Source organism: Chrysemys picta, chromosome 2 (genome assembly GCF_011386835.1).
Source record: "Chrysemys picta bellii isolate R12L10 chromosome 2, ASM1138683v2, whole genome shotgun sequence".
Classification (NCBI taxonomy): domain Eukaryota; kingdom Metazoa; phylum Chordata; order Testudines; family Emydidae; genus Chrysemys; species Chrysemys picta.
This window is the reverse complement of record NC_088792.1, coordinates 236,157,868-236,185,586: the sequence shown is the minus strand read 5'-3', so window position 1 is coordinate 236,185,586 and position 27,719 is coordinate 236,157,868. Positions and strand designations below refer to the sequence as shown.

Here is a 27,719-nt window from a genome sequence, read left to right as displayed (position 1 = left end):
ATCAGGAAAAACCTCCTGAGAGTGAGATCAATAAGACAGTGGAATAGTTTCCCAGCTGAAGTTATGGAAGCACCATTCCGGAGGATATTTAAAATTATATTGGGCAAAGCACTGTTTTGTAAGGAACAAACCTTCATCGTTAGGGGAATGGACTAACTCCAGAATTTAGAGATGGAAAAGATTGATGAGAGTGGGATAGGAAGATGTCATGGCCAACATCTCTCTTGAATGTTTACATTTGATATCCTCAATATTCTATGTCTCAGTTAGCTGGATATTATATTCTTTGTCCTTACAAGTTAGCAAAAGTGTCAGGGTCCAGTCAAGGGACTGACAGCCTCCTTGAGGTCAATGGAAGTCAAGGACACTCATCATCTTTTAAGAGGCACTCAGTACCTTGCAAGACTGAACCCTAGGTTAATTAAGGAGAGCAATGGTCATACCACTAAAACAGATTATTGCCAATGTCAAATAGTACATCATTTCTAATTTGGCACGTAGGGGATACACTGCGAAGGTTTGGGTAAACCCAGACTTAGAGGTAGCCCACAACTCATAATATTTTTTTACTTCTCACCTTTCTGAAGAAGATGTCTATTTCTCTTTCAGAGCTGTAATGTAATTCCCAGAAACAAAAATGCAGTAGGCAATAGTGCCAGTGATGTTGATTTGGCAGCCTGGTGAGTACATGGGTATAAGGGAAAAGGTTGCAGCAGCAAGTATTTTAATATCCACACATCTTTATATACTATTGTATTTCACAGGCTATACTGCACATTGAACTTCTGATGTCTTATTATCATGACAAGACAAAAATTGAAAATAGCACAGAACTGCAGGTAATCCATTTTCATGACAAGTTTGCAATGTGAATGAGGAATAGCAAACATAAGCCATTCTCATTACTGTCCCAAGTCTGTAATCTCGTTGTCCTCCATAGATGTCATACCTGGGGCAATCAGCTCAGTTATTTTTTTAAAAGGATCATATTTCATATTTCTAGATGCTCTTGAGCAGTCCAGTTATCAGTTCCAGCTACTTCAAAAATGAATGTAAATTATTCTTGTCCAGACTGTTCAAGAAATGCTTGTCAACAGTGAATAATAGTTATGAATATTTATGAAACATCTAAATACATCAGAAAAATTAAAGCTATTCTGTAAAAGTTAGATTATTCAGATCACATTTTGATGGACATGCAAATAAGTATATACTGATGCTGTTATAAAGCATGTTTTTTTATGAATTGCAGAATATACATATAAGCCATAATTAGAACTCTTGGGAGCTTTAATACCTAAATCTAATTTGCTGACATGCCAACCATAAGGTCAAATGAGTCTTTAAAAAAATCCTAATGTAACTTGAGATCAGAGACTTGAATTTCTTTTTAAATTTAATACAATTACATATTAATGTATGTATTCAATGAGACTTTGAGAAAGAAACCTATCACTTTTTTAAAATGACAAAGTTGGCTGCAAACACAGGTAAAACCATTGGCTGATGAAGGGTTTCTTATAAATTAATAGATATTTTAAATGTGGTCTTGGAGTTATCTTTGTCAAAACCCTAAAGAAAAATCAATTTCAGGATTAGAGAGAGAAACCTATAAATTGCTAGCTAGGCCCTGCTTCCGATCACTCTTCTGCACTGACAGTTATGAAGTAAATAATTCTCAAGGACATTTCTCATGCAGCTCTATTCAGTTAAAAAAAATACTCATTTCCTTCTCCTTGTGGTTGCTGTTTATACAGGTTTGTGTATTGTTTCTGTTGATAGTGATAACAACTATGGCTATTGAGTATGTAGATGCCTATGGCTATACTGTACAGTGGCCACTTTTTGTCAGAGTTGCTTTTTCTTCTGATTGTGGGATCTTTTACTTCAGAAAACAAAACTTCGCAATGTAATTTTCCTTTATTTCCTGTGTGTTTTGCCTAACAAGTCTCTAGGTAAAGTCTGGAAAGGTCTCTTTAGGAAAACATTAAGGAATCTAGGTCAAAAGTCTTTAAAAAAAAAAAAACACCATATGGAATTTTCCACAGACAATACCACAGAGGGTTGTAGTTCAATTTAGCAGCTGAAAAGGGAGCTCTGAGGTAAAGCATAGAATGCAATTACACAGAAATACTGCACGTTAACATTCCAATTGCACAACCAATAATTATGCTGAGAAATGCTGAGCTGGCTAAAGTCTAAAAAGCTGGCAATAATAAAACTGTAAGATTTAGGATTAACAATAGTTCCAGATAGTGATAGTGAATAAAAATAATGGACCCTTATGTTCTGTTGTTGAGTTATTCACAGTAGAGGATGTTCTTGATAACACATGGAATCAATGGCGTTTACCATTAATTAATTCATCTGGAATATACCGTGTAAGTATCTGACATTCAGGATTCATTCACAGCCCTTTTGAATTTGGCAATTGTGACCAGTTTAGAACCTTAGTTTCTTTTTAGCAATTTATTTGTTTTACAAGAGTGCCCGCAGGGTCCAGCCAAGATCAAGTTCCCATTGTGTAGGTACTGTACAAACACACAGTAAGAGAGAATCCCTGTCTCAAAGACCTTATAATTTAAATAGGCAAGACAGACAATGGATGGAAGGAAGGAAGGTTGTACTACCCCATTTTACAGGTGGGCAACTGAAGCCCAGAGAGATTAGGTGACTTACCTAACACCACATAAGAAACCTGTGGCAGAGGGGGAGGCTGAAATGTGGAGACTAGCTCAGAGTTTTGAGCAGCCAGCAAAGCACCCCACAGAGAACACAAACAGCTTGGCAAATTCTGTACGGGATGTCTATTGTTCATATTTTAAGTTTCATGGCTGAACATGTTAGCCTGTTGGGATAAAGACATTGTGAGCACTGTGGTCTTCCCCATGTAGTCTTGCAAAACCCATGAATTATTTCATCTTTATTTAAAGAATTTTCTGTGTTGTACTGTGAATGGTTTTTATTATGAAAAAAACACAATAAAAAGTCAGTGATAATGTTTTAATGAAACCAATGAAAAATAATTATCTTTATAACTGGAAATACATTTAACTAACCAATTGTGATGGATAAGACTGAGGAGGTCACACCCCTTCTCCCCTGTGGGCATGCTCCAGATGGAATCACAGTATAAAAGGGAGCAGCTCACCTCAGTCTGCCCTGACTGGAGGGGAGAGAGAACGTATGTTGCAGGCTACTGTCTGGGAGCTGTTGGAGCCCTAGACCACAAAGACCAGGCACGCTGAGACCCAGGTGAATACCCGGCTGTCCGTGGAAACCCATGAGGGGAAGGAGTCATCAGGAACTTTGCCTTGCAACTACCCCAGAGAACTAGAGGACCTGTAGACTATGGAGCAGGAAGGCAAGGTAGGAAGTTGCCCAGGGGAACCAGACATTGATCCAGTTGTGGTACTGGGTACAGAGTCAGTGTGTTTCGGAGGGATCCCTGCTGACCCAGTGGTAGTTCACTCCCTTTTTGGCCACTAGGCCATGCTGTCCAGTGCCGAAGGGCTGGTCTGGTCTGAATCTGGCCAATGTGCCATACCAGCCTGTGCTGAAGGGTGGGTGTAGAGGTCTGGACACACCCCTGCAGTACCTCCTGCTGGTTGTCCAGGGAATTAGCTCACCAGCCCCTGGAGTGCCCTCTGCAGGCCGGTGATCCGCCTTATCTTCTTCCACTGGCCCCTGTGTCCCTCCCAGGACCCTGGTGCCCCTATTACTGGGATGCTGCCCCCTGGCAGTACCCCACAGATCTGGGTCTCCCCTCTCTGGGGAACCCCCACCCACTATCCCCACCTTGCCTCAGCATAAGGCCACTGCCAGTCACCAACTAGCCCCGGCTCCCTGTGGCAGACTACAGTATAGGCCACTCATCACTGGCAAGGGGGGTTTGGACGCTGCCTTGGCCTAGCCCTGGGCTGCCCTCTGCAACCCCCAGTACCCCCGGCCTAATATTAGGCTGCAGCCTGGGGCTTTCCAGGCTGGAGCTCCTCAGCCTTTTCCCAGCCCTGCTCCATTACAGGTACCATGTGTCTAGTTCCCTGCAGCCAGGCCCTTCTCTCTCTGCACTCAGAGAGAGACTCTGGCCTGAGCTCCTGGCTCCCTGCCTTTATAGGGCCTGCTGAGGCTGTTTGGGGCGTGGCCCCAGCTGCAGCCACTTCCCCCGATCAGGTCAGCCTTCACGCTGTCTACTCCTGGGCTATCTCAGGCCCTTCCAGGCAGAAGCAGGTGTCCACCCTGCTACAGTGGGCCTATTGACTCTGGCGGCTAGGCCATAATGCCCGGTGCTAAAGGGCCACCATACAGATGTAGGCCATTAAGCCTCACTACCCTGACTCTAAGGACAGCCCCACTGACTCTTATAATTGTTCCATACTACCCTGAGCTAGAGGGGCTCCTGAAAGATGTAGGCCACTAGGCCGCACTGCCTTGAATCTAAGGACAGGCCCTCTGTCTTTGACCATTAGGTCATACCACGCTGAGGAGAAGAGCAGTTATTTGGAGTCGGCTGAAGTGCCATAATGCCCCACGGGGGCGTTGGGGTATATCCAGTGCACAACACCAATCTATAAAATAACCAACTATATACAAACTTTTAATGAACGCAACCGTGTAAACAGAACTCAAAGTACAACAGTAAGAACATTTTAAATACACAATTTTGTGGGGAGAGAGTGGGGCATAAAGTTACAGGTGAGTTTACACCCTGCCTCTGCCTCTTCTTGTCCACATGGGTTCTGGGATAGAGTGTCCGTGGCTCAAAATTGTCAGGGGCACTGCAGAGCTCAAAAGAGCTGGACTCCCAAATGCAAGTATCCTCAGTGCCCAGAGGTTGGATCTGAGAGGTGAATGGGAGCCACTGATAGCACTGCTGGGTGATGTGGCAGTTAGGGGTTGTTGCTGGTTCCAGTAGCCAACATTGTTCAGGGGCTGAAAGACATCTGGGCCTCAAATTACAGGGCCTTCTGGCCTTGCAGGAGCATGTTTTGCAGGAGGGCATTCTGACTGAGGATGGCATCCATGAGCTGCCTCTGCATCTCTCTCCTTTTCTATGCGCTCCTTCACCATGATGATATTGTTCTTAGCCACTGCCATGCTTTCCCTGTCCATCTAAAATTTTGGATACAGACCAATAAAGGATCACTGTAATAAACAGACCATGCTGAAGCATTCTCTAGCCTCCCTAAAATTAATCGCATTACAATATCACTCAATCAACTCACATTTTGCAAGCTTGGCTGACTTTTACTTTGCTACCCCTGTAGCTATAGATTCAAGGGCAAAGTGTTTCAATGGTTAAGGCCCTCATCCAAAGCAGATTGGAATGAATGGGAGACTTTCCATTGTCATCAGGGAGCTTCAGGAAGCCCCATGTTATAATTGTCCTGCCTACTATTTCAGTGTTTCACTTAACATCCTCACAACTTCTTGAATGAAGTGCAGTTCCTTACTTTAATGTGTAGAAATATATTTTCAAATCATGGAAATATATAGAAGCTGAGACACAACTTAGCAGTATAAAAAGTTTTGATGATCAAGAAGAAATAGTTTGTAGATGGAAATGCTATCCCGAAAACAGCGTGACAGCCTAATGAATTCCTTAAGAGTAATTCTGATGGATTCAATTTGATTAAAACCAGCATTGTGAAACTAGCCACATTGCTGAGATAATCACAGTGGTTGAAAGCTGCAGGATTCTTGTTAAATTACTGTTAAATATTGTTACATAAAATATTTAGAAAAAGAATGCTGCTGTGCCACAGCATTGACCTGGGAATTCTTTGCAAAGCAAAGGTAAAATTCACCTCACTAACCCACAAATCTCCACCTCCGTACTCTTCATTTCTTTATTCCAGAAGTATTTACATTAGCTGCATTATATTTACTGGACTTGGGTACAATTAGGTATTTTAAAAATGGGCAGGCCGATGTACTGTCTCGTTGAGCTGGTGTGTGCTGTCAGTATGTGACTACAAATAGTACAAAGGCTCTTCAACTGAAGGAAAAACTGACAAAACTCCAAGCAAGACAATTGGGACACTTTTCCATTTCTCTCCTCCTCCCACTTTGCCATCAGCATAACCGCTTTTTACACGTGGTTTCAGGAGCATTGGAAAATTCTCCTAGCATAACTCCTGGCAATTGGATTCTCTGGTTGGTAGAATGGATAATTCTATTTGGATTGTGAACCCTCAAGAACTCAAGATTCTTGTGAGATGCTGTCAGAAGAATCTAAGGGAGATCTTGTTCTCAAAGAGAAAGTGGGGTGAATGCCTGACATAGTACCTGTGATAGGACTGATATGGAAATCTATACCTCTCAATGAAATATGGTCGGAGGAATAGTTCTCTAGGTGTATTTCAGAGATTCCTTGTAGCATTGCTCTAAGTTTGGTTTATGCTTTACAGCAAGGGTGGTGGAGGTGGAAAATAAACTTTCTGTAGTTCTTTTTTGTAAAAACTTATGGAAAAGAGAATTAGTGGGGGGCAAGTAGAACTTTGAAAATTTACTATGGACCATAAAACAAAGCACCATCTTAGGCCCCAATCCTGCAAACACTTACATATATACTTAACTTGCCTATTGTGAACAGTCCCTTTACCCATGTAATCTGTAGAGACTGTGTATTAAGGAGGAAGAATCTGGCCTTTAGTTAGTATTATTGCAAAGACATAATTGAAAAATGGCTATATCTTTAACACCGACATCTCTAGCTTTTGTTTGTTATTTTTATGGTCCAATCCCATCTCAAGGTTGCAGCAGCCCATGCATGACTTTCCTGGAAAACAGAAGAAAGGTCCCAGATTTGTAGTCTTATAGGCCAGCTATCTGAGGTGAGGGTCAGGTTAAGTATATTGTTTTAACAGCTTTAGTCAGAGAAAATTGTTTTATTAATAAACACAAAAATAGAAGCTTTTAGCAATTTAAAATGAGAATATTTCTGAAAAGCAATCCTTATTCAGGAAAAAAAGTACACTATCAGTTATACATGTCATATAACCTTAGGAAGGACACTGTCATCTCAGGCCTGGCAAAATATAGTTTATTATTCTTATTTGTTAGATGCCAACACTATGCTTTTGATAGAACAAACAAAAAGGAGACATGAAGAGCTTACAGTCTAAACACGCAGACAAGATCAATCAATCCCCAAATGCACTGGGATATCCACAAGAAAGATCTATCAACGTATGCTAGTTATTATTTGAGTGGATGACAGGATTTTTAATTACATGAATTAGCATTAATGGACTTCCTGATGTGCGTTTTAAGGAGGTCACTGAATGAAGAGAAGTGAAATGGCACACAGGACTAGTTCTAGTGGCAGATGGCTGCATGGAGGGTGCAAAGCAAAGAAGATTATGCAAGCCACTGCCTTGCACAGAGATATTAAGTCAAGTCTGCAATTGTACCCTTGCATGCAAAATGGCATCCTCTGTACAGCGTGACCTTATATGCAAGATCATGCTGTGTGGAGGACGCCTTTTGTTTGTGCATTCAGGGGCCAAACAACAGCATTGCATGGGCACAGCTAGTCCTGGGGCATGAATGCATGCTTTGCATATGACAACAGCACACCACTGATGCAAGGGTGGTTAGGATTCACTGGTGAAACAAAGGAGCTGAGATGAGTTACAAGGGAACAACAATGGAGAACAGGGTTGAAGAAGAGGCTGAGAAGCTTGAACTTGATGTGAAAGACAAGAGGAAGTCAGTGACTGGAATCCAAGGGGGGGAGTGACAAGGGCCTAGATTCACAAAGACACTTAGGGTTGTGACACTCAGGAACATACTGTGATTCACAAAGCCTGAATTGGGCACCCAAAATGAATGTGGAGAGATAGACATCTTAAATTGTGATTCACAGATGCCATCATGCTTAGGGAGCCACCTAAGCTAGCTAGTGGGAAGGGTATTACCTAAGCCCCACTCCTGTCAGAGCTAGGTGCCTAAATCTGGGCTGCAGAGAGGCACCTATTTCTGCTAGCAATTCTCAGCTGTAAACCCTCTTTGTAGTGGGCACCTAAAGTATATTTTGCAAGAAGTCAGTGGGGAGGAGAAACTCCATCATCACTTGGGAGGTGGGAGCCCCTCCAGTTAAAGTCACCCCTCCACCTGATTAGAAGTGTGCTCTGCCATCTCTCAAGTAAGAGCCCTTGCCGTCAGGCTTTGGGATATTCTGATGTGGGATTTTCTCAGTCTCTCCTGCTGAAGCTGTTCCACTGTGGGTAAATCATTGTAATAAATAAACGGAGCAGGGAGACTGAATCCTGGTCCCAGGTGAGTGCTCAAACCATCAGGCTACAGGGTCATTCTCATGCTTGTTCTCTCTCTGGCCTAAAGGGCCAGTATTTGTCCACAGTGGAACAGCTTTAACAGGAGAGAGTGAAGGGAGCCCCACATCAAAATATCCCATAGCTCAGTAGCTAGTGCACTCACTAGCGAGGGAGCAGAACTCTGTTCAAATCCCCCTCAAGAAGAGGGGGGAGTTGGACCAGAGGCTTCGCACATCCCAAGTGAGTACCCAAATGTTTGGACTAAAAGTTCTGATGGAGGGCCGCTGTCTCCTTCCCACTTCCCTCAGCTGTTTTGTGTGAACCGAGGGGCCTGATATGGTAAATGGTCTCTGAACACACCTTCTGGATTTCCCACCACCAGTTAGGTGGCTAAACACCTATCTTTCTCTGGTTCATGTTAGGTGGGTGATAGGTGTTTAGACGCCTGGAGTGAGGCAGCATTGCACATGCCCAGAGACAGAAACATAAGCATCTACAAAAATTTAGGAGAGAGTTTAGGCACCTACAGTGTTCAGCAAAGAGGAGCAGTGGCTCTGTTTGGGGTTCTTGCTTGGTGTTCCCTGATTTTCAACCTTTGACCTCACTCCCATTCCTATTTTCTCCTCTGTTGTGCCCAGTAAACAATCTGGGATTAGTGGTTCCTTTCTCTTAATTGAGGGGGCAGGTCTTTAGTCTTGGGTAGGCCTAGATCCACCTGACCCAGTACTTCAAATAGTACAGAGTGCAGCAGGAGTTCTGTGAATCACAGGGTAACCTAAAACTGGGGCTTAGCCACCCAAGTCTGAGGTTTAAGTGAATCCAGGCCATAGTCTTTGTGTTGGATGAGAGATCTGATTTAGTCACTGGATTCTGGATAGACTTGAAGGGAAGTTTATGGGGGAGAGAGAAGAAAGAGAGAGTAATCCTTGTAGGTGTTACCAAAATTCTCTGATTTTGATAGTCTCTAGAAATGATCAAGTTATTTGAAGAATCATGACAGTATAATATAAGTACAGGATAGTTATCAGATGAAATATGGTTTCTGTGTCAACAAGGAAGTAAAGTATTTGTATTGTGTACCCTGTACAATAAAATAATGCCAAGACATCTAACCCACAGCCACAACATTACTTAGGTAATGTTAGAAAAATGGCAGGGGGTTGTTTTTATTGGCTCCCATCATGGACTGGCTCATAAAGTTATAATAAGCTCTATCCCCAAATGCCTTGAAAAACTGAACTGTGGCTTAATCTAGTTTAAGGCCATTTTTCACTCTGGTACATGAATTAAAACATTCTTCCAATTAGATAAATCTATTCCTTTTACTTTTCGTATGGAATAATAAGTTATAAACCTCCACTGGTTTTAATAATTAATATCATCTTTGAAAACCTGCAGGTGAGCAGTCAAATAAAGCCAGTTTTATTAAGAAGAGAATTAATGATCAGTGATTACCACTGTTATAAACTATATACCTGGGTCTATGCCATAACAGCTATCATGTATTAAGTTTCTGTGGTATGACTAAGGCATCTAGTTTAGAAATCAGATTGTTCCCTAGCTATTAATAAACCTGGGGCCACTTTAATTGTTTTTGACTGTCATTACTGTAGTACTGAATGCCTGCTGTGTTACAGTCAATTTCATTTTAAGAACAAAACTACAATAATTGCTTGACTGAAACCCAAAACGAAAATAGCAGTTTCAGGATGAATCTTTGTCCTTAAAAAGTGGAATAAAAGGAAATAGCATGACATTGCACCACAATGGTGTAACAACATGGCGAGTTTACATCTGTGTTGTCATGACAGATGAAGAGGATTTTCCCTGCCCAAATTAATGGGGCCAAACGAACTAACCCTTACTCATCTGAGTAGTCTAACTGAAGTCAACAAAGCTACTTGTGTAAAGATTAAATCATGTGAGTAACTGTTGGATTAGGGTCTAAATTTGGGATTTAACAGTTTGCAAGCTTCATTCTACGAGACTGAAGACTGATCAAAGTATTGTAGCCGGCACCCAGTAGTGCCTGTTACATTTCAGGTTACAGAACGGTTTTTCATTGTAACCCCCTATATAAAACTTTCATATTAAGGCCAGATTCTGATTTCACTTACACAGCTGTAAATCTGGGATGACTCAAATCAACACAGCTGCTTCAGATTTGTGGTCATGTAACTGAGATCACAATCTAGCTCTGCTCTCTGGTGGAAGGGGAACTGGCCTCATCCCTGTAGAGATGTTTACATTTCAGGAGGCTAGGCTATCTGAACCATTTTTGAATGTATATTTGGATAGTGTTTATCATTGATTTCATTGCTGTCTTCTCTTGATTGTCAAATAAGATTTGTTTTATTAAGGTGCTTTTCGACCATTCCCCCTCCCTGGAGTGGAAGACACACTCTTGTGGAAGCCACCAGCAGCCTACTTCTCCACTTCCTGTGGTGTGGGATGTCAGTGGCAAACATCTTTCCTGCTGTGAACCATGTTTCTTGCTGCGAGATGCTTTCTGTAAATGTTCCAATTAGAATGCTGCATTTGATTTTATTTTGTAACAGGACATTTTTAGTGTGATTTAATATTTATTAATTTTATCCTACAGTGTAACTGCTGGTATTGGTTTAATCAGTTCTTTTGAATGTCTGTTTGTGAAATATACTTAAGCAATCATCAAGTCCTGTGTATTTTCTGGATGCAAAGGGGAGGATACAGAAGGTATGAGTTTTTTGATAGAATGGAAGTACTACATTTATATCAAAGTGTAAAATAATAAATTATAGAGCCAAAAAAGACTGCTTGGATCAACTGTGTTCATCACTTGCATTTAGCAGGACTAAGTCTCTTTATAATTCCTTCTAATGTTTTCTAGGATCATGTGTACTAAGGCAAAATCTCTTATGTCTTTGAAGTCCAAGCAGGATTTTTTATTCTAGTTTAACTACCAAACTTCATTTTGTATTTGTTGCTATAGCTACATTTGCAACTAAAGCTAAAAGCTTGCTTTGTCCACCTGATGTTTAAGGGTTGTGTTATCCTTAAGTGTGTGACCATTGCCCTACATAGTTTGTTTAAAAGGGTTTTTACATATGGTGCACATCTGAATCATCTGTTTACAGAGGTTTCACAGTTTAACCTACTTAAACCCAAGAGAAACAGAGAGGCATTGTGGTGATGTGTGGCACAGTGTTATCAATTGAAATTTTAATTGAATCAAAGGTCATAGAGTTTCATTCCCTTATACATATTAATTTATTTGGAAAGGGTGATGTCAGTGCTACAGAGCATGACTGCAGTGTTTAAAAGAAATGTAGATTGAGTGAAATATAATAAACCAGTTATGCAACTTAAATATTTACAAATTAAGGGTGAATTTTCAAAGGCACATGATGTTGGCTTAACTCTGATCTCATTGATGGCAATGGTCAAATTCTGCTTGATTTCAATGAGAGCACAGTTAGGATCAAGGCTGAGTACTTTTGAAATCCCTATGTTTAGGAATAATTACTATAGTTACTTTATAAATTCAAGCTTTCTGCTTTCCTAATTATTACATTTTTAGTTATTTAGTGGCTAGTTGCCCACAATTCAGTTGGTTACTCATTTTCCATCTTCACTCTCATGTAACTAAGAGATAAGTCTGCAAATAGCAATCCACTATTTTCAGTTTTTTAATTTGGGGCTGAAATTTCCCATGCCTGAACTCAACCGGAAGGAGATATTTTGTCAAAAAAAAGGGTAGTATATTTTGAGGAAATATTGAATCATCCTGTTAAAGATCACACTGTAATGCGCACATGCAAGGGGCCAGTGTAAAGACTGAACAAATATTCATGCTGAAATCCGTGTTTGACTTTTGTACGTTCAACTGTACAACCTTAATTTTATGTTGTCATTGGGCTCTGATCTTGCTGCTATTAAAGCCAACCGAAACCTTATCCATTGATTTCCAGGAGAGTCAGTGGATTTAACTGAAGGGAAGATTTGGCCTAGTGGGTTTGAGTGTTGGCCACAGTAATCAAATGAATTAGTACTATGCAATGTGCAAGTAGATAGAATCATCATGCCTAGCATTTTCAGTGCTGTGTATATATTAGACAGAAATCTGTTTATATTTCAACACCCAAATATTAAACAAAAAGATTGCTGTTTTTCTTAGATGACATGTCATTTATTTTCAAAGTTGGTGCCTACACATTTTTAGGAGGCACTATTTGGGACAATTCACATTTTATTTTTTAGCTACCCTCATTTAGTGGAATCATTCTTGGTGTCCAATAGAACACAGAATTATAGGGTACCAAACTAATATTTATCTTTCTCCAACATAGTTTTAAAAAAAATCCTCACAATATTATTGTACAACCTATCCCATGTAAAATAAATATTAGGTAATGAGCTACACTGTGGGGTACAGCTAACCAAGTTTTATACTAACAATATGTGTCTTGTGTCAAGAACTTCATTATAAGGACACCATATGTCAGGAGAAGATTTATTATCGCTTTCATGTTAGGAAAGGTTGCAAATCCAGGTCCATCCCAAAAACTTGTTCTCACTTTCTCATAATTTTCTTCAAAATTTTCCTTTTTAGAAAAAAGTTTCCATGGTTGATGTTAGCCCAAAGACGAACATTTGCAAGTTTGAACAAAACTGAGTTAGCTAGTTGTAGTTATTTGGGAAAATGTACTGTCCCAGCTAATTTTTTTCCTTCCACAAGGTTTAAAATTAGTCCACATAAATAACACTAAAACACCTGAATTTAACATCTCAAACTTTGTATGTGGCCTGCCAGCAGTGAGGAATAATCATATGCAAACTTTGAAAAATCCATCCATTGATTCCAATAGGGCCTGATCCTGCAACACCCAGTGGAAGGCAATGGGAGTTTTGCCATTGTTTTCAGGGGAAGCAGGTACTCTGTTGTATGACCTTTCAAGTGGATGGTCATACTCTCAGATAAGGCCTGATCCTGCTAACTCTAAAACAAGTGCTTAACTTTAAGCATGTGTGTTCTCCCTGAAGTCAACTTTAAGTACTCTAAAAGTCCTATTGACTTCAGTGGGGCAACTTGTGTGCTTAAAGTTAAGTACCTATGTAAGTGTTCACAGTATTGGAGCCTACATTTGCACACAAGAGCTCTCTTTGTTGTCAAAAAGGGAGGCTATGACACACAGTAAAGTGGAATGAATGCTCCAAAATGCTTCAATACCAGAGTCTCTAGATACCAGAGACCTTCTAAATGCAGGTGTATCTGGGGGATGTGGTTAAAGTACTTTGTTCTCAACATTGTGCTGCCAGCAGATATCAACATTTTTTTCCCTTAGCTTATATAAAAACTCATGTACCATCTTCACATTCTCAGAAAAGTGGAGTACAAGACTACTCAGTCAATCTATCAATTTGCTTTCCTATTTAAACAAAAAGCACTCTCATAATTCTGACCCAGGAAGAAAGTTCCTTAAAAATATAGAGTTTATTGATAGGACAGCACAATGGTCAGCTCTTGTAATTTGAAATGGAGGGTGGAGGTGTAGATCTTTTAGGGGATCAGACTGTACTCTTTCCCTAAGACCTTTTTGATCATATCATTCAGTAAAATCCAGTGCATTCCAAAGGCCAAAAAAAAAATTTTTTTAGAAGAGTTTTTATGAGTATCAGGGACCAAGTGCTGGTAAGAATGGTTTTTACTCTCAAGAAGTATAAATTCTACTGAAGGCAGTAAAATTGTCCCCATTTTTTTCTTCAATTTAGTGGCAGAATTTTAACAAGTTGCTTCCAGGAAACCCTGCAAGCTCCCTTCAGCCCACCATTCTGTTAAAGCCTTGAATGTATCCAAGCATGGACCACTGAATTTAAAAGAAAGTCATAAGTAATTTAAAATTGTCCTTGCTGCATCCTCAATGTAAAATTTCTATTAGTTTGAGTTATGTAATTGCCCTGTAGCACCATGGAGTTGCTTAATAATAAATTTGCCATTCTACAGTGCACAGGGAGGGGATAAGGCTGAGAATAGTAATATATTCTCAACCTATATTCAATTGCTTGTTACTTTCTTAGAAAGTTTCCTTTCTGGCCGGTGTTGTTCACATTAAGAGCAAACAGTGCTTGTATTTAATAGATAGTCTTTTTAGTCAAACATCATATAACTTTAACCCCATGAAAACCAGAGCTACCTGGGAGTTGCAGCTCTCTATTCTGCCTCTGCTGCATGCAGCTCCCTCTTCTAATATGGAGGGTGACCTTTCTGTCTTCATGTTCAAGGCCCTTCATGGCTGTCCCCATGTTACCTGTTATCTCTCACTGTGGAGATGCTGACATGTGCCTCTGATTGGTCAATTATGCCAGCTTTCATTATCCACTTATTGCATTTTCCCACAAGCACCCTTGTGCTTTCTCTCATGCATGGGGGAAGTTCCAGGACATTTACATAGGGCCACCTCACTGTCCTCCTATAAATCCCTCCTTACAACTCTCCATGGCTGTGATGCCTATACAAAGGTTTGACAGTGGTTAGGCAATGGATGTGCTGAGACCACTGCAGATCATTCTGACCAGCATTGTCTCCTTGTGCTCTGCTACCTGTCTGTATCCTCCTGTTGTCTTGTCTCAAACTTGGATTGTAAACAGAGCTGTGCAGAGAAAGGAAATGTTGTTTCAGATTTTGATATTTTTGAAATTTGGTTTTGTTCAGCATCTGAATGAAAACCCAAAATTTCAACTTTTCCAGGAAAGAGAATGGAGCTCTGGCTCCAGAATGGTCCACTTAGTGAGCTACCCAAAAGTCACAGCCCTTGGAAGCTCTGGAATTCCTAACTCTGGGACAGTCCAAATACTGGACTGCATAAGAGCTGGAAGCCCTGGGGTCTCTGAATCCAAGGCAGTCCGAGGGCTTCCATGGCCTGGATAGATGAGCTGGCAGGAAACCAGGCAGGTTTCCAATGATAACCACGAGGATTCCAGAGGAACTTTGTTGAAAATGAATCACCTCTGCAAAAACTTTAGATTTTAAACAGATCAGCACATTTTGACAATGTTTAGTCAGAATTTCTCTGAGCAGCTCTTGCAGTAGGCACTGTGTTTTGTGTTTGTGCAGTGCGTTGCAAAATAGGGTCTTGGTTTATGACTGAGGCTTCTAGCCACTACCTGTCATATCTCAAATAAATAATTTTAACCTCTGCAGCCATGCCCTACACCCTTACACAATAACAGCTGCTCCCAACACAACCTAAAAGTGAGGTTTCCTGGGAAGCTTGAGAAGAATTTGTATATTTTTTGCATGTTGCAGTGATACATTGTGAGTGCGCATGCACAAGTAAGAGAAAATACAAGGGAGTAACTGGCAGGTATTGAATGGGAGCTAGAGTTATGCTGCCCAATTCTGAGGCACTTTAAATTAGGAATCTTAATGTCTGCCTCATTTATAAGCAGCAGATAAGAGGTACCTAATAGGCATGTTGAGAGACTTGACTTATTAATGTCAAAGATGCTTTGAAGCCCTTGGAGGAAAGGTGTTAGAGAGGACAGATGACTATCATCATGCCTAGCTATGTAGATAAAATGTTTTCTTTGCTCAGATAAGGATTGCTTATAAAGGGAAATACCTCTTACCTACCAAGTAAAATGCAAAAGAAAACATTGGGAGCAGATTGGCAATTGGGAAGGAGGTATATACTGACTCTATATGGGGATTCCTCTAGGCTGGGGAAACCCCCAGCAGGGCCTTGAGGGTGGCTTTCATTTCAAGTGGAGTGAAATGAGGCAGAGAATTTTTCTCATCAACTATTCCCACTGTACAGTGATGGAAACATTATAAATAGCCTGGGTATATAGCCCTTCAGATGTAGTGGTCTAACATTCTCGAGTTGTGGACCTTTCCCAGGTGGATGTCTTACTGTTTCTTAATCTTTCACTGGTCTGAGTAATAGTAAGAGCACACATAATTTTTTAGTTTAAGAGTTGAATTAGTGTCAGGATCAGACCGGCATTCCTTGTGCAGTTAAACTTGCATTTAATTCATGGTACTTCAGTGCTGAAGGAATACCATATTAGCTCCAATGAGGATAGAATTTGGACAGCTGGCAGATAAGGTTGAAGGCACAGAATTATATACTGATAGGTTAGAGAAACAGATATGAACTGAGGGAGTGGCAAGGAAAGGAATTACAGGCCAAGGAGGCAAAAATTGAGAAGGCCTTGACAAATGTTAAATGCATACTAAAAGAAAAGAAAAAATCATCAAGACAGACTGGAAGTCCTGGGAAAAAAACAGATTCAGGCTTATATGTAGGCAGAGTAGTCCTTCTACAGGGTGAAGAAGTTGCAAAGCCATACAATTTGTGAGGCCAAGGGAAGAAAGAATGGCTTCCAAAGCTGGTGCATTCCAATGTGATTATAGATTGGTTATTTGAAAGGATCAGAAAGGAGCTAGCAGAGCTATTATGTTTCGACTGTCAGATCTGAAGGATAAAGACAGTTCTTTCTAAAGCTCAAAAGAAAAAAGTCAGTCAAGTGTAAGAGGAAATCAGATATTTTTTTCCCGTGCTCTGGCCAAACATCCAGTTGAAGGGGCAGACCTTTATTCCAGTAAAGATTTTTTTCCTGCCAAAACTGGAAGTGACTACCTTGCTCCCAGCCACACTGAGAATGAATTATGAAAATAAAAAGACAGTATATCTTCTGGGACTCTGTAAGTCATTTGAAGATCTGTTGTAACATGTTGAAAGCAACTGAATTCAGGAAGATCTGGTTTCTAGCTCATGCTTAGAAGAAACCTGAGGACTTTATGGTTTCCTTTCCCACTGACTCCCAATCAAGTTTTATAGCCCCTATTCCTAGTAAAACAATGTTATTTGAAGTTTGAATGTTTCGTGAGAGTGGTGCCTTTAAGAAGCTATTTCAGTTAAATGGCGGCAGACCGTGTTCAGTTTGTGACAGGACTCCGTTGTTTAGTTTGAAATTGTGTTCTTCATTTGATGGCTTTATGGTATCAAGAACTATTCAGCAGATATATCTTCTTGTTCTCCCCCTCAAAACAAAAAAACAAAAAAAAAATGCATCTTGAATTGATTTTACAATTTACTAATGATTTACTAATGTTGGATATCAACATGAAGAGTTTCTTCAACCTGATGTTTATTATTGTACACAAGGGTATAACTTTGGACCCCTAACTGTGCAAACATTGGCTGGCTGGGTCCTTTTGACTGTTTGGGACACCTGTTAGTTTATGAATTTTTGTTTTATGAAATATAATTTATGATTGTAACCCTAATTTTTATTAACATTTCCATTATGGAGCAGGAACTGAAAGCTGAAAGCTGAAGCTGAAATGGGGCCATCTACATTGAATAGTTCTACCTTGGAGGGACAGTGGGGGTGCTACCAGCAGAACCATTAACTTAAAACACTCTGCTCAACAGCTGATGGGGGGGTTGGTGCATGGAAAATCCCTAATGGAAAACAAGAAACAGAAAATGTGTTAGACTGCTTTTAAAAGTAATATGCTCTAAAAGGAAGAGGCAATCAATCATCAGAACCATAAGACACTGCTGAAGGACTTTGTTTTATATATTTTTGTAACATGCTTGTGCTGTCGAAGAATAAAGTATGTGTTTAAGAAGTTCCTTTGCAAAGCCATGTGACATAAGAACCACCATACTGGTTCAGACCAGTGGTCCATCTAGCCCAGAATCTTGCTTTGACAGTGACCAATGCCACACGCTTCAGAGGGAATGAACAGAACAGGACAATTATCTAATAATCCACTCCCGGTCAACCAGTCGCAGCAACTGGCAGTGAGAGGCTTAGGGAGGTCCAGAGCATGGGGTTACCTTCCTGACCATCTTAGCTAATAGTCATTGATGGGCCTATCCTCCATGAACATATCAAGTTCCTTTTTGAACCCAGTTATCATTTTGGCTTTCAGAACATCCCCTGACAATTTGTTTCACAGGTTGACTTTATCATGTGAAGAAGTACTTCCTTGTTTGTTTAATTTCATTAGGTGACCCGTGGTTCTTGTGGTATACGAAGAGGTAAATTACACTTCCTTATTCACTTTTTCCACACCATTCATGATTTCATAGACCTCTATGATATCCCTGTAGTCTTCTCTTTTCTAAGATGAACAATACCAATCTTTTTAGGTCTCTCCTCAAATGGAAGTTGTCCCATACCCCTAATCATTTTTGTTGCCCTTCAATATACCTTTTCAAAGTCTAATATATCTTTTTTGAGATGAGGCAACCAGAACTGCACACAGTATTCCAGGTGTGGGAATACCATGGATTTATATAGTGGCATTATAATATTTTCTCTTATTTTCTATCCCTCTCCTAATGTTTCCTAGTATTCAGATAGTTAGTTATTTTGATTGCAGCTGCACATGGAGCAGATGTTTTCAGAGAACTATCCACAATGACTCCAAGCTCTTTCTTGAGTGGTAACATCCTTTTGTATGTATAGTTGGGATTATGCTTTCCAACGTGCACTAATCAACATTGAATGTTATCTGCCATTTTGTTGCCCAGTCACCCAGTTTTGTGAGATCCCCTTGTAATTTTTCACCGTTTGCTTTAGAAAGACAGCTAACGTAAGGCACATAGGTCCCTGAGGTGCTAAACTGTTTAATCAGAGAAGCTATCATCAGGTGTGACTTGGGGAGGATGCACAAAAGCAGCTGGAGAGGCTTGGGAGGTCTCAGCATTAGCTTTGGGGCCTACAGCAGATGGAATGGCAAATCCCTCATTCCAGAAAGAGTGCTAGACAAGAGGTCTGACCCTAGGACAGTGCCTTAGGAGTCCCACAACTAGAAGCAATATCTGGACTTTGTCAAGACCGGGATGGCTTGGATACATGTGGGAACACAGAGGTTGGGACTGTTCAAAACAGTATGATGACTGTCCACTAGGGGGACTCAGGCAGGACTCTGGCACTTCTACTTCAGAACAGAGCCCTGCAGCAGGACTGGGATCCCACCAGTCCTGCAGGAGCCCCTGCCATAATAACAGGAGCGGGTGAAATGTACTTTGTTTTGGGCAGGATTGGGTGTGGGGGGGGAAATCAGACTGTGATAATTTGTGGGAAAACACTACTTTTTTTTTTTAAATAAAGTTAATCATACTTAAATTTAAGTGTGAGAGAGAGAAAGATTTCATGTCTATTATAACAGGAGTTAAAGTATTTTTACATGGTTTAAGCAAGATTTGTTTTATTTTATTGGTAAAAATTGTGTCTGATTTCCATTACTATATATAATAACCAACTGGTGTGTTTTTTAGTAGCATGGGGGAATTAGTCTCTCTTGTGGGATTTGTGGATCTAAGGTTTTTGCAGGTGGGAGCAGGATACAAATGCAAGCAACAATGGGGAGTGTTTATTGCAGGGAGGGATGGGAGCAGAGGGCTCTGTCAGAATGCTTTTCCAATATAAAGCAATCCTCACAACTCCCGCCCTGCTGTAGAGAATTATTATTCACCCTATTTTACAGACAGAGAAGATGAAGAATAATGGTTAAGTTATTTACATCTCCAAAGTCACAGAGACAAGATTGGAATTTAAGAGACCTTGTCTTCCAGTTCTGGAAGTGCTTCACTTAGACAGATGAGGTTGAAAAGCTAATAGATTTTTCCCCACCCACCCACCTTGATTTCAGTAGGAGTTAGGCACTTAAATATCCTTGATGATCTGGGTCTTTTCCCTTGCAATGCTGAACAGAGCAATGGCTAAATACCTTTAAAAAATCTGGGCTTAAGCCCTTTAAGCCAATTCGAAAGTTCTACCTCCAAAGTATTTAGGGCGTTTTTTGAACAAAAAACAATCTTGTTTTGCAAGCAGAAACAAATTTTGGCAAAAGAAGCACTCTGAACCAAGTATCAGAGGGGTAGCCGTGTTAATCTGGATCTGTAAAAAGTGACAGAGTCCTGTGTCACCTTATAGACTAACAGATGTATTGGAGCATAAGCTTTCGTGGGTGCATGCATTCGATGAAGTGGGTATTCACCTACAAAAGCTTATGCTCCAATACGTCTGTTAGTCTATAAGGTGCCACAGAACTCTTTGTCACTCTGAACCAAGTAAGCCACTGCATTTGGCAGTAGTTTAGCTCAAATTTCCAAGTAGTTTTCAAGTGTGGCCCAATGTAGAGAGCACTATTTATATGAATGTATGACTGAGTTGTTGAAGTAGTTAACTAGTTTCTTCTCAGCTGGGTAAGAGTACTAGAGAGACCTCTGTTATGGCTTTATTGCAATGAAGTGGTTTTAGAATGAATTGATTACCACCGAACCTTTATTTTTGGTAGCATGCTTTATTAGACTCATCACCTTCAGCTAAGAGGGAAAAAATGGCTTCAGATTATGTTGTGAGTGATAAAGAATTGATGCAGCAATGAAGTGTTGTTGTTATGAATCAGCTGAATAAAGAGCTAATATTTTCAAGAGGGTTGGTATCCTCCAAAGTCTGTTGGGAAAGTAGTCTAATCTACTCTTGAAATTAAGAGTCATGCTAGTGGCAGTGTAGAGAGAAAAAAACCTACAGATTTCTAATATGACCACTGCTCAAAATACTTTGTATTCATAATTCTAGGAAAAGCTTAAAATAAAGTAAATATGTATTTTTACATTTCTCTAGAGCTCTGGCAGGTTAGCATAAAATTAGACTGTGTAATTATTTATGTAGTGCTTCTTATGTCAAAGATCCCAAGCTTAATTTGCGCACCAAGATTGTTCCACTCACCAGTGATATTACTACAGTTTTTATCTCATGACAGCTATCACATTCCAGGGTGCAATCCAGACCAGTGTGTCACCACCTGCTCTGCAACCTTGTGTGTCTCTCAACACTTTGCAGATGTAGCTCCCAACCCCGGCTATTCACAAACTGCTTACCACCATGCAGGTCATACCCTGAGTGTCTGTATATAGCTGCAGCCCTGGTCCAGCAACTCTCACCCCAGCACCCTGTCAGCAACACACCAGCTACACTCTGGCTTACAGCAGCCTAGGTTACTACTTGCAGGATGACACCAACACACTCCCAGTCCCAAATTTTCCCCAAAATGTGTGTTTTGCACTGTCCAGCCTTTTCCTGGACAGTTTAGATATTCTAGACCAGTGTAGCAATGTCAAGACTCACCAGTGCAGTGCCTGCTGCTGGTCATTTGGGAATTAGCTCATCCAGCACTCCTGGTGGCCGGTTTCTTGCCTGCCTCAGGCCCCTGTGTCCCTCCCAGACCCCGGTGCCCCTTACCTTGGGGTTCTGCCCACCACAGTACCCCCACATGCTGGGTCTCCCCTCCCAGGGAAATCCCCAACCCTCTATACCCACCTTGCCTCAGTGGCTACTGCCAGTCATCATCTAGCCCCCTCTCACTGGGGCAACTGCAGTCTGTACTGGCCACTCATCATTGGCAAGGGGGTCGGACCAGATGCCTCTGCCTATTCCTGGGCTGCACCTCCCAGCCCCAGTACCTGCCTAGGCCTTTATCAAGGCCTCAGCCTGGGGAGTTGCCATATAATGTTACTACATACATCTCACTATGCTATTATTGACTGAGTTATTAGTTTTCAAATGATACTTCACAAGGCATGTTTTGCACAAAGATAGTTACAATAGTGTGTAGGGTGTGAATACATGAGTTCATTGGGTCACAATATCCTGTCTTTTTACAGGCATCCCTTAGCAAACCTACAAGAATCCTTACTGAAATGAAATATCATGGGAAGGATCTCCATGGGAAAACTGCAGTCTATATAATATTCTAGACCAGTAGTTCTCAAAAGTTCTTTGGGGGAGCACATTTTTATTGTGAGATTGTACCATCATGAATGAGAGAGGGAGGCTTGCCCTGTCATTCACCATCACATAGTATCCCTGTGATCACTACAGCAACTGCTCACATGAGCATGAGCAAGTAGGTTTCGGAAAGTATTTAGCATATTTTAAACTATTGTTAAATGCAATTTAACAGCTGGAAACAAAGAAGGAGCCACCACTACATTACAACCTGCTGTAACCACAAGGAAGTGCTCCATGAATCACCAGTGGTCCAGAGACCACAGTTTGAAAACCATTGTATTAAATCAAGTCAAAGTTTTTCCAGCTATCTTAGTTAGCCCTTTTTGTTCAGATAGGAACATCAACCTATTAGTGATTTATTTTTAAAGTTATAGGATTTTTTTTTTAACTAATCTTTATTACTCCTGTTTGCTTGATTCTCAGCTATTCACCTGCATTGTATTCTGTCGTCTTCTGGTCCTGGAACTATGCACTTGTCCTGTACTGCTTTCAATATTTTCTGGTTTAGGTCCTGACAGCCTTCCTTGTCTATCTGGTTCTGGGAGTGTCCTTTCACCGTGAGGAGGTAATGAGGCTTTCTAAGATGTTCTTTAAAGTCAGGCCCATTATAGTGTACATCAGCATCTACATGGTAGCCATATATAGTACTATGTAGGTAAATGAAAACAATGGAACTAGAACAAATAGTACTGCTTATTTTATTTATTTATTGTTTACCATTTCCTCTTTTAATATCTCAGCTGTTTTTCCTCTTTCTTACAACATAAGTAATCACCTTTCCCCATCTGAAACAAATTAACTCCTGGGGAGGAGATGTTCTGAGAGCTTTCCTATGGTCCCTGTTACCAGGGAAACTACTTATTTTGTCAGTATGTGTTCTGTAGCTCATGGACAATGTAGATTGCTTTGTTACATCAGATGACAAGAGACAGCAAGGGCCAACTAGTTTGCATGTGGTTTTTGAGTGGAAAAAAATAACGAGAGGATCCCACAACACAGGACATTACTTATCCCAGATAGCTCTTCAAAACAAAGAGGTGTGCAAAACAGTGTGATTTGTCTATGTATTCTGCTTACTGCAGGTTGAGGAAATAAATGTTTTCCTAGTGGTATAGTGTGCTAAACATTACCCAGTGCTGTGGGACTTCAGCTGGAGGACCATGTGTCATGAAAATCCTGGGCACAACAGGATGGAACTAAGGGTGCTTTGGCAGCCCCCCTTCCTCCCCAACAGGAAATTATTTCAGTTTGGGAGTTTACATGGGTGTGTGGGTACATCTTATCCTTAATGATGTGTATTACTTTGCTTTGTGTTCCCCCACCAAGCAAAAAGTTAACCAGTCATGTATTTTCTAAGACGTTGAAGCCAAGTACTTCCATATCCCAGAGGAACATAGTATCTGATGCAAACATGTTTTTCTGCCCAAAACAGTCATTTTGTAAATGTTTGGTGTATTTTTACATTTCAGAAAACAAAACCAATCTCTATGGTGGGGGGGAGGAATATCAGAAGTATTATTGTGGCAGGAGTATAATAAGTTAAGTGTCAGAAGTTCTTATATTCTCTTTATTTTTCTAACCTTATTTTCTCACTATGGAAATACCACAGTCTTTAGGGCACTGTGCTGTCCTGAAATCTTTAACAGCCTTTGTTTCATGCATGCAGTTCATACATTTAGCTAAAGCCATCCTGCCCTCAACTTGGGAGTATTTTTTTATTTCAAATTAGTAGTAGCTGGGGTGCAAAGGACAACCCAGTCTGACTAATATTGTACAACTGAACATAGTAGATAGCTTCTGCAAATCTTAGAGAGATTTCCTTTTTCAAAACACAATCACAAAGAGGACTCATGTAAATTCAAGGTCAACTTTTATCAATTAGTTTTCCTGAGTTAATTTTGCCTAGAATGTGTATCGATATGTTGTACTTTGGTTTGAAAGTAAAGGCTAAGTTAATGGATCTAGAATTTTTTTTAAAAAAAATTATAAATATCTATCTATCTGGACAATCCATTTTCATATGTTGAAAGGCAAAAATAATAAAACCAGGGTCACTGGCATTGGGAACAGGAATATCAACTCAATTTTAACCATAATCTTTCTACCTTCATTGCTATAGTAATACTGAGTACAGGTTTATCCTTATCTGGATGCCATATACAGATATAACTCATATTCATGTCAGCGGGAGCTATGCATGAGTGCTCAGGGGAGAAGAGATCCCTAAAAGATCAACTTATTGATACTATACATTTAATTTTTATAGAAGAATCTATTATACCAGCCACGATGTATCACCTTCAGTACCAGAGTGCCAAGTAAGGGATACTCAATAAAACAAAATTAACAGCAACAGCAAGTAATAGAGGGTGGGTCCAAAGAAAATAAATGAGGATCACAAAAATAGGAAGAGAAGTGCTGAAAGCCACAAAGACTATTTGTATAGCACCACCATTTAGCTAGATGCATTGAATACAGCTACGAAGACAAGGTCTCGGACCCAGAGAGTTTATAATCTTTATAGGATAATAAGCAAAGGTTGGGTTACAACAAAAACAGCATGATTGGATTGTGAAACTGTTCATGTGTCTTTTGTTCCACAGTTAAGTTTGGATTCCCCTGTTCCCCATGTACATTTGTGGTTTTCAACATGTATTGACTTGTCCCTGCAACAGTCACAGGTTTAGAGTCCTTTTGAAAAGGACACATTTAAAGCCCCTGATTCAGCAAAGAATCCAAGCAGATGCTTAAATCCCTCCATATTCAGCAAAGCATTTAAGCACCCACTTAATTTTAAGCACATATTCAAGTCCTATCGATATCAATGGGTCTTAAACATGAGCTTTCGTGTTTTGCTGAATAGTGATGGGATTACCCACATGCTTAAAAGTGCTTTTCTGAATCAGGGGGACCAGCAGGAAAAGAGATGGAGGCAGCAAAGAAGAATATGTCAGAGGGATTTCTAGGCATTTGGGCCCACAGGAAAAAAAGTCCTGCAGGTAGGGGTGGCAGAAGGACAGGAATGCTGTTAGTTATGGAGCCAGTTTTGTACTAAAATAAGTTGAAAATAAAGTACAAATGAGCTTCAAGTGAAACCCCAAAACTCAGATAGGCTTTTCGCTGCCTTTAGAGAATCTATATTTCCAGGCCTGGTTTCTAGCTGGCAGGGGCTGCAGGAGTATTATGAAAGCAGCATGCCCAAATCGTGGGGGAAGATGGAGTGCCTCATCTCATTCAGTAGCAGCCTCCCTTGCCAGTTAAGGGATACCATTTACTGCTAGCTAGGAGAGTTCTGTCAAGCCCTGGCAGTAGGGTGTTTTAAGGGTAGTGCAGATTAAAGAGATTGGGCAGGGGGAGGTGCATGAAGAAAAAAAGACAGATGTTAGTGTATGAACTTGATGTATTGAATTCACTCAAGGACTTCTGCCTTGATGTGTTTAATTTCAGAATTATTTGCTGTTATTATGATTAAACCCCACTCTTATTCATCTATACACCAGTTTTCATAAAGAAAAAGTTGCCATATTGGGCTGGTAGAACCAGTCAGATTTTCTGATCTGGGCTATCAGTTTAAATCCAGGAGGACCGTTAGATCATCTAGTCTGACCTCCTGTGTAATACAGGCCATTATATAGGGGTATCTAGATGAAATCTTAGTCTAACAAAAGTCTTTGAGCTTAAAGCATTTCAGTCCTCATAAGACTGAACTGTGTGCCACAGGCAGAGAACAAAAGAGAGCAAGGTGTCACAATGTCCATTTGTGCAATGGCAAGGAATTAGATGTCTTATCTATATGAAATATGCAAAATATTTATTTTTAATGTTCTGAATTATCCAGCAGAAACTACATACTCAAGGTCAGGTTATTGAAGCCCAGAACTAGAGATTAGGAAATCTGGATTTTGTTTCCACAGACACAGACAGCAGTGTTGCTATTGACTTGAATGCAACCAGGATTTCACCCTTGCTGTGCAACTTGGGGCTAGTCAATTAGCCCTACATTTTCAAAAGGGACTCACACCTGTGCATCTTGAGTACACAGAAATGGAGGCACGCAAAGTTAGCTGACTGTTTTGCAAATGTAGGGCTTAATAGCTCTCTGCCTCAGATTTCCCATGTGTGAAATGGACATAATATTTACTTCATACTGAGAAGCTTTATTTGTAAATATTTGGTAATCAATAGGCAATCATTGAATGGACAGGCCTAGTGGCGTACAAGGTGTAGATCATATATATATAAAGTGGGATATATAAATAAAAATAAAATATGATTTAAAAGGCCATAGCTCAAACAAGATGGGATCCAGATTTTCCAGGCAATTCCACAATTTTGGTTTAATTTTTTTGTGTCAGAAAAACCTTGGAGTTTCCTGTGAAACAAAATTGGAGGTGGCGGGGGAAGGAATCATTTTAGATCAAAGTGGTTTGTTTCAATAAAATTTTTTAAAAAGTTTTATATAATAATATATGATGCAAAATAAAAAGTGAATTAAAAAAGTTGTTTTGAAGTGGAAAAGTTGAGATGTATCTATGTGAATGGAACATTTTGACCTTATCAGACTGCTCTATTCGGATTTTTGTTTTAATTATAGGGATAGTCATGTTTCACAAAAAGTTTTGCTTTTGATGAAATAGTGTTTTCCAAGAAAAAAAACATCCCATCAAACAATTTCCAATCAGCTCTAATCGAACAAGAAACATGAAAATGAACAACCTATGTCTCAAGTTCTAACTATTAGAACATACCTAAAGAAAAAAAAAGTTAGAATTTGTTTCATATGCAGAAATGTTGAAGCACAACAAATATAGATAAAGAGTTCAAACTCGCTCCCGAATTCAAACCTTGGAACAATGCCAGTTTCCTTTTCAAATTTTGAACCATATCAAGATGTAGTCATTCCTGTGATTCAGGACTGAAAACATCCATTCCTGTGGAGCCATTCTACATCAAGGAGGTTGAAAGTTTGGAGGGCTTTTGATTAGACCTCAATAAGCCAGAAACTGAATCATGACTCTGAGACAGCCTGAAGAGACTGAAGGAAAAGAATACAGTTAGAACCACAATTATTCAAGTCTGTAGTGTAAATATCAGCATAAAAGTCTGGCACCACAAAATATTCTATCATCCAAGTAGAATTGCATTGTTATGCTATTCAGTTTTCCATAGAGCCAGGCAAATAATTTGTAACTGACAATTGCCACCTTATGTCTACAAATAGTTTGTTATTCAAAATTATCTGAATGGTTTCTGTAGATAATTCCTGAGCAGAACTTGAAATCTGACTTTTTAATACAAAAGTCACATGGGTTCAGCTTCTCAAAGAGCTCAGCATTTCCATTTAGGTGCCTAAGTAAATGGCCTAATTTTTAAGAGCTCAGCTGCCATTTAGACATCTAAGTGAAGTGGCCAGATTTTCAGAAGGTCTCAGTGCCCAGTACTACACCTGAAACCTCTGGAGCTGCTGAGTGTTGAGCACTTTTGAAAGTCATTTAGAAGCCTAAGTAGCAGGTAAGCTCTTTTGAGAATTTAATCTCCATTGTGGGTGTTGAGAACTTTTGAAAATCTGGCCCATGATTCTTTCCATTCTATAACTGGGCGATCAGAACTTTCTGCATCAGATCACAGGTATTTGCACAGGCA

General features: G+C 40.1%; 1 long non-coding RNA gene across 1 annotated transcript in view; it reads left to right on the top strand.

The window, feature by feature from the left end:
- Positions 1-3,147: 3,147 nt before the first annotated feature.
- LOC103305888 (uncharacterized) overlaps positions 3,148-27,719 on the top strand; it is a 42,337-nt gene continuing 17,765 nt past the window's right edge. Inside the window, exon 1 of the long non-coding RNA XR_508396.4 lies at positions 3,148-3,369. This is a non-coding gene — a long non-coding RNA (uncharacterized LOC103305888). The remainder of the gene's footprint in view (positions 3,370-27,719) is intronic.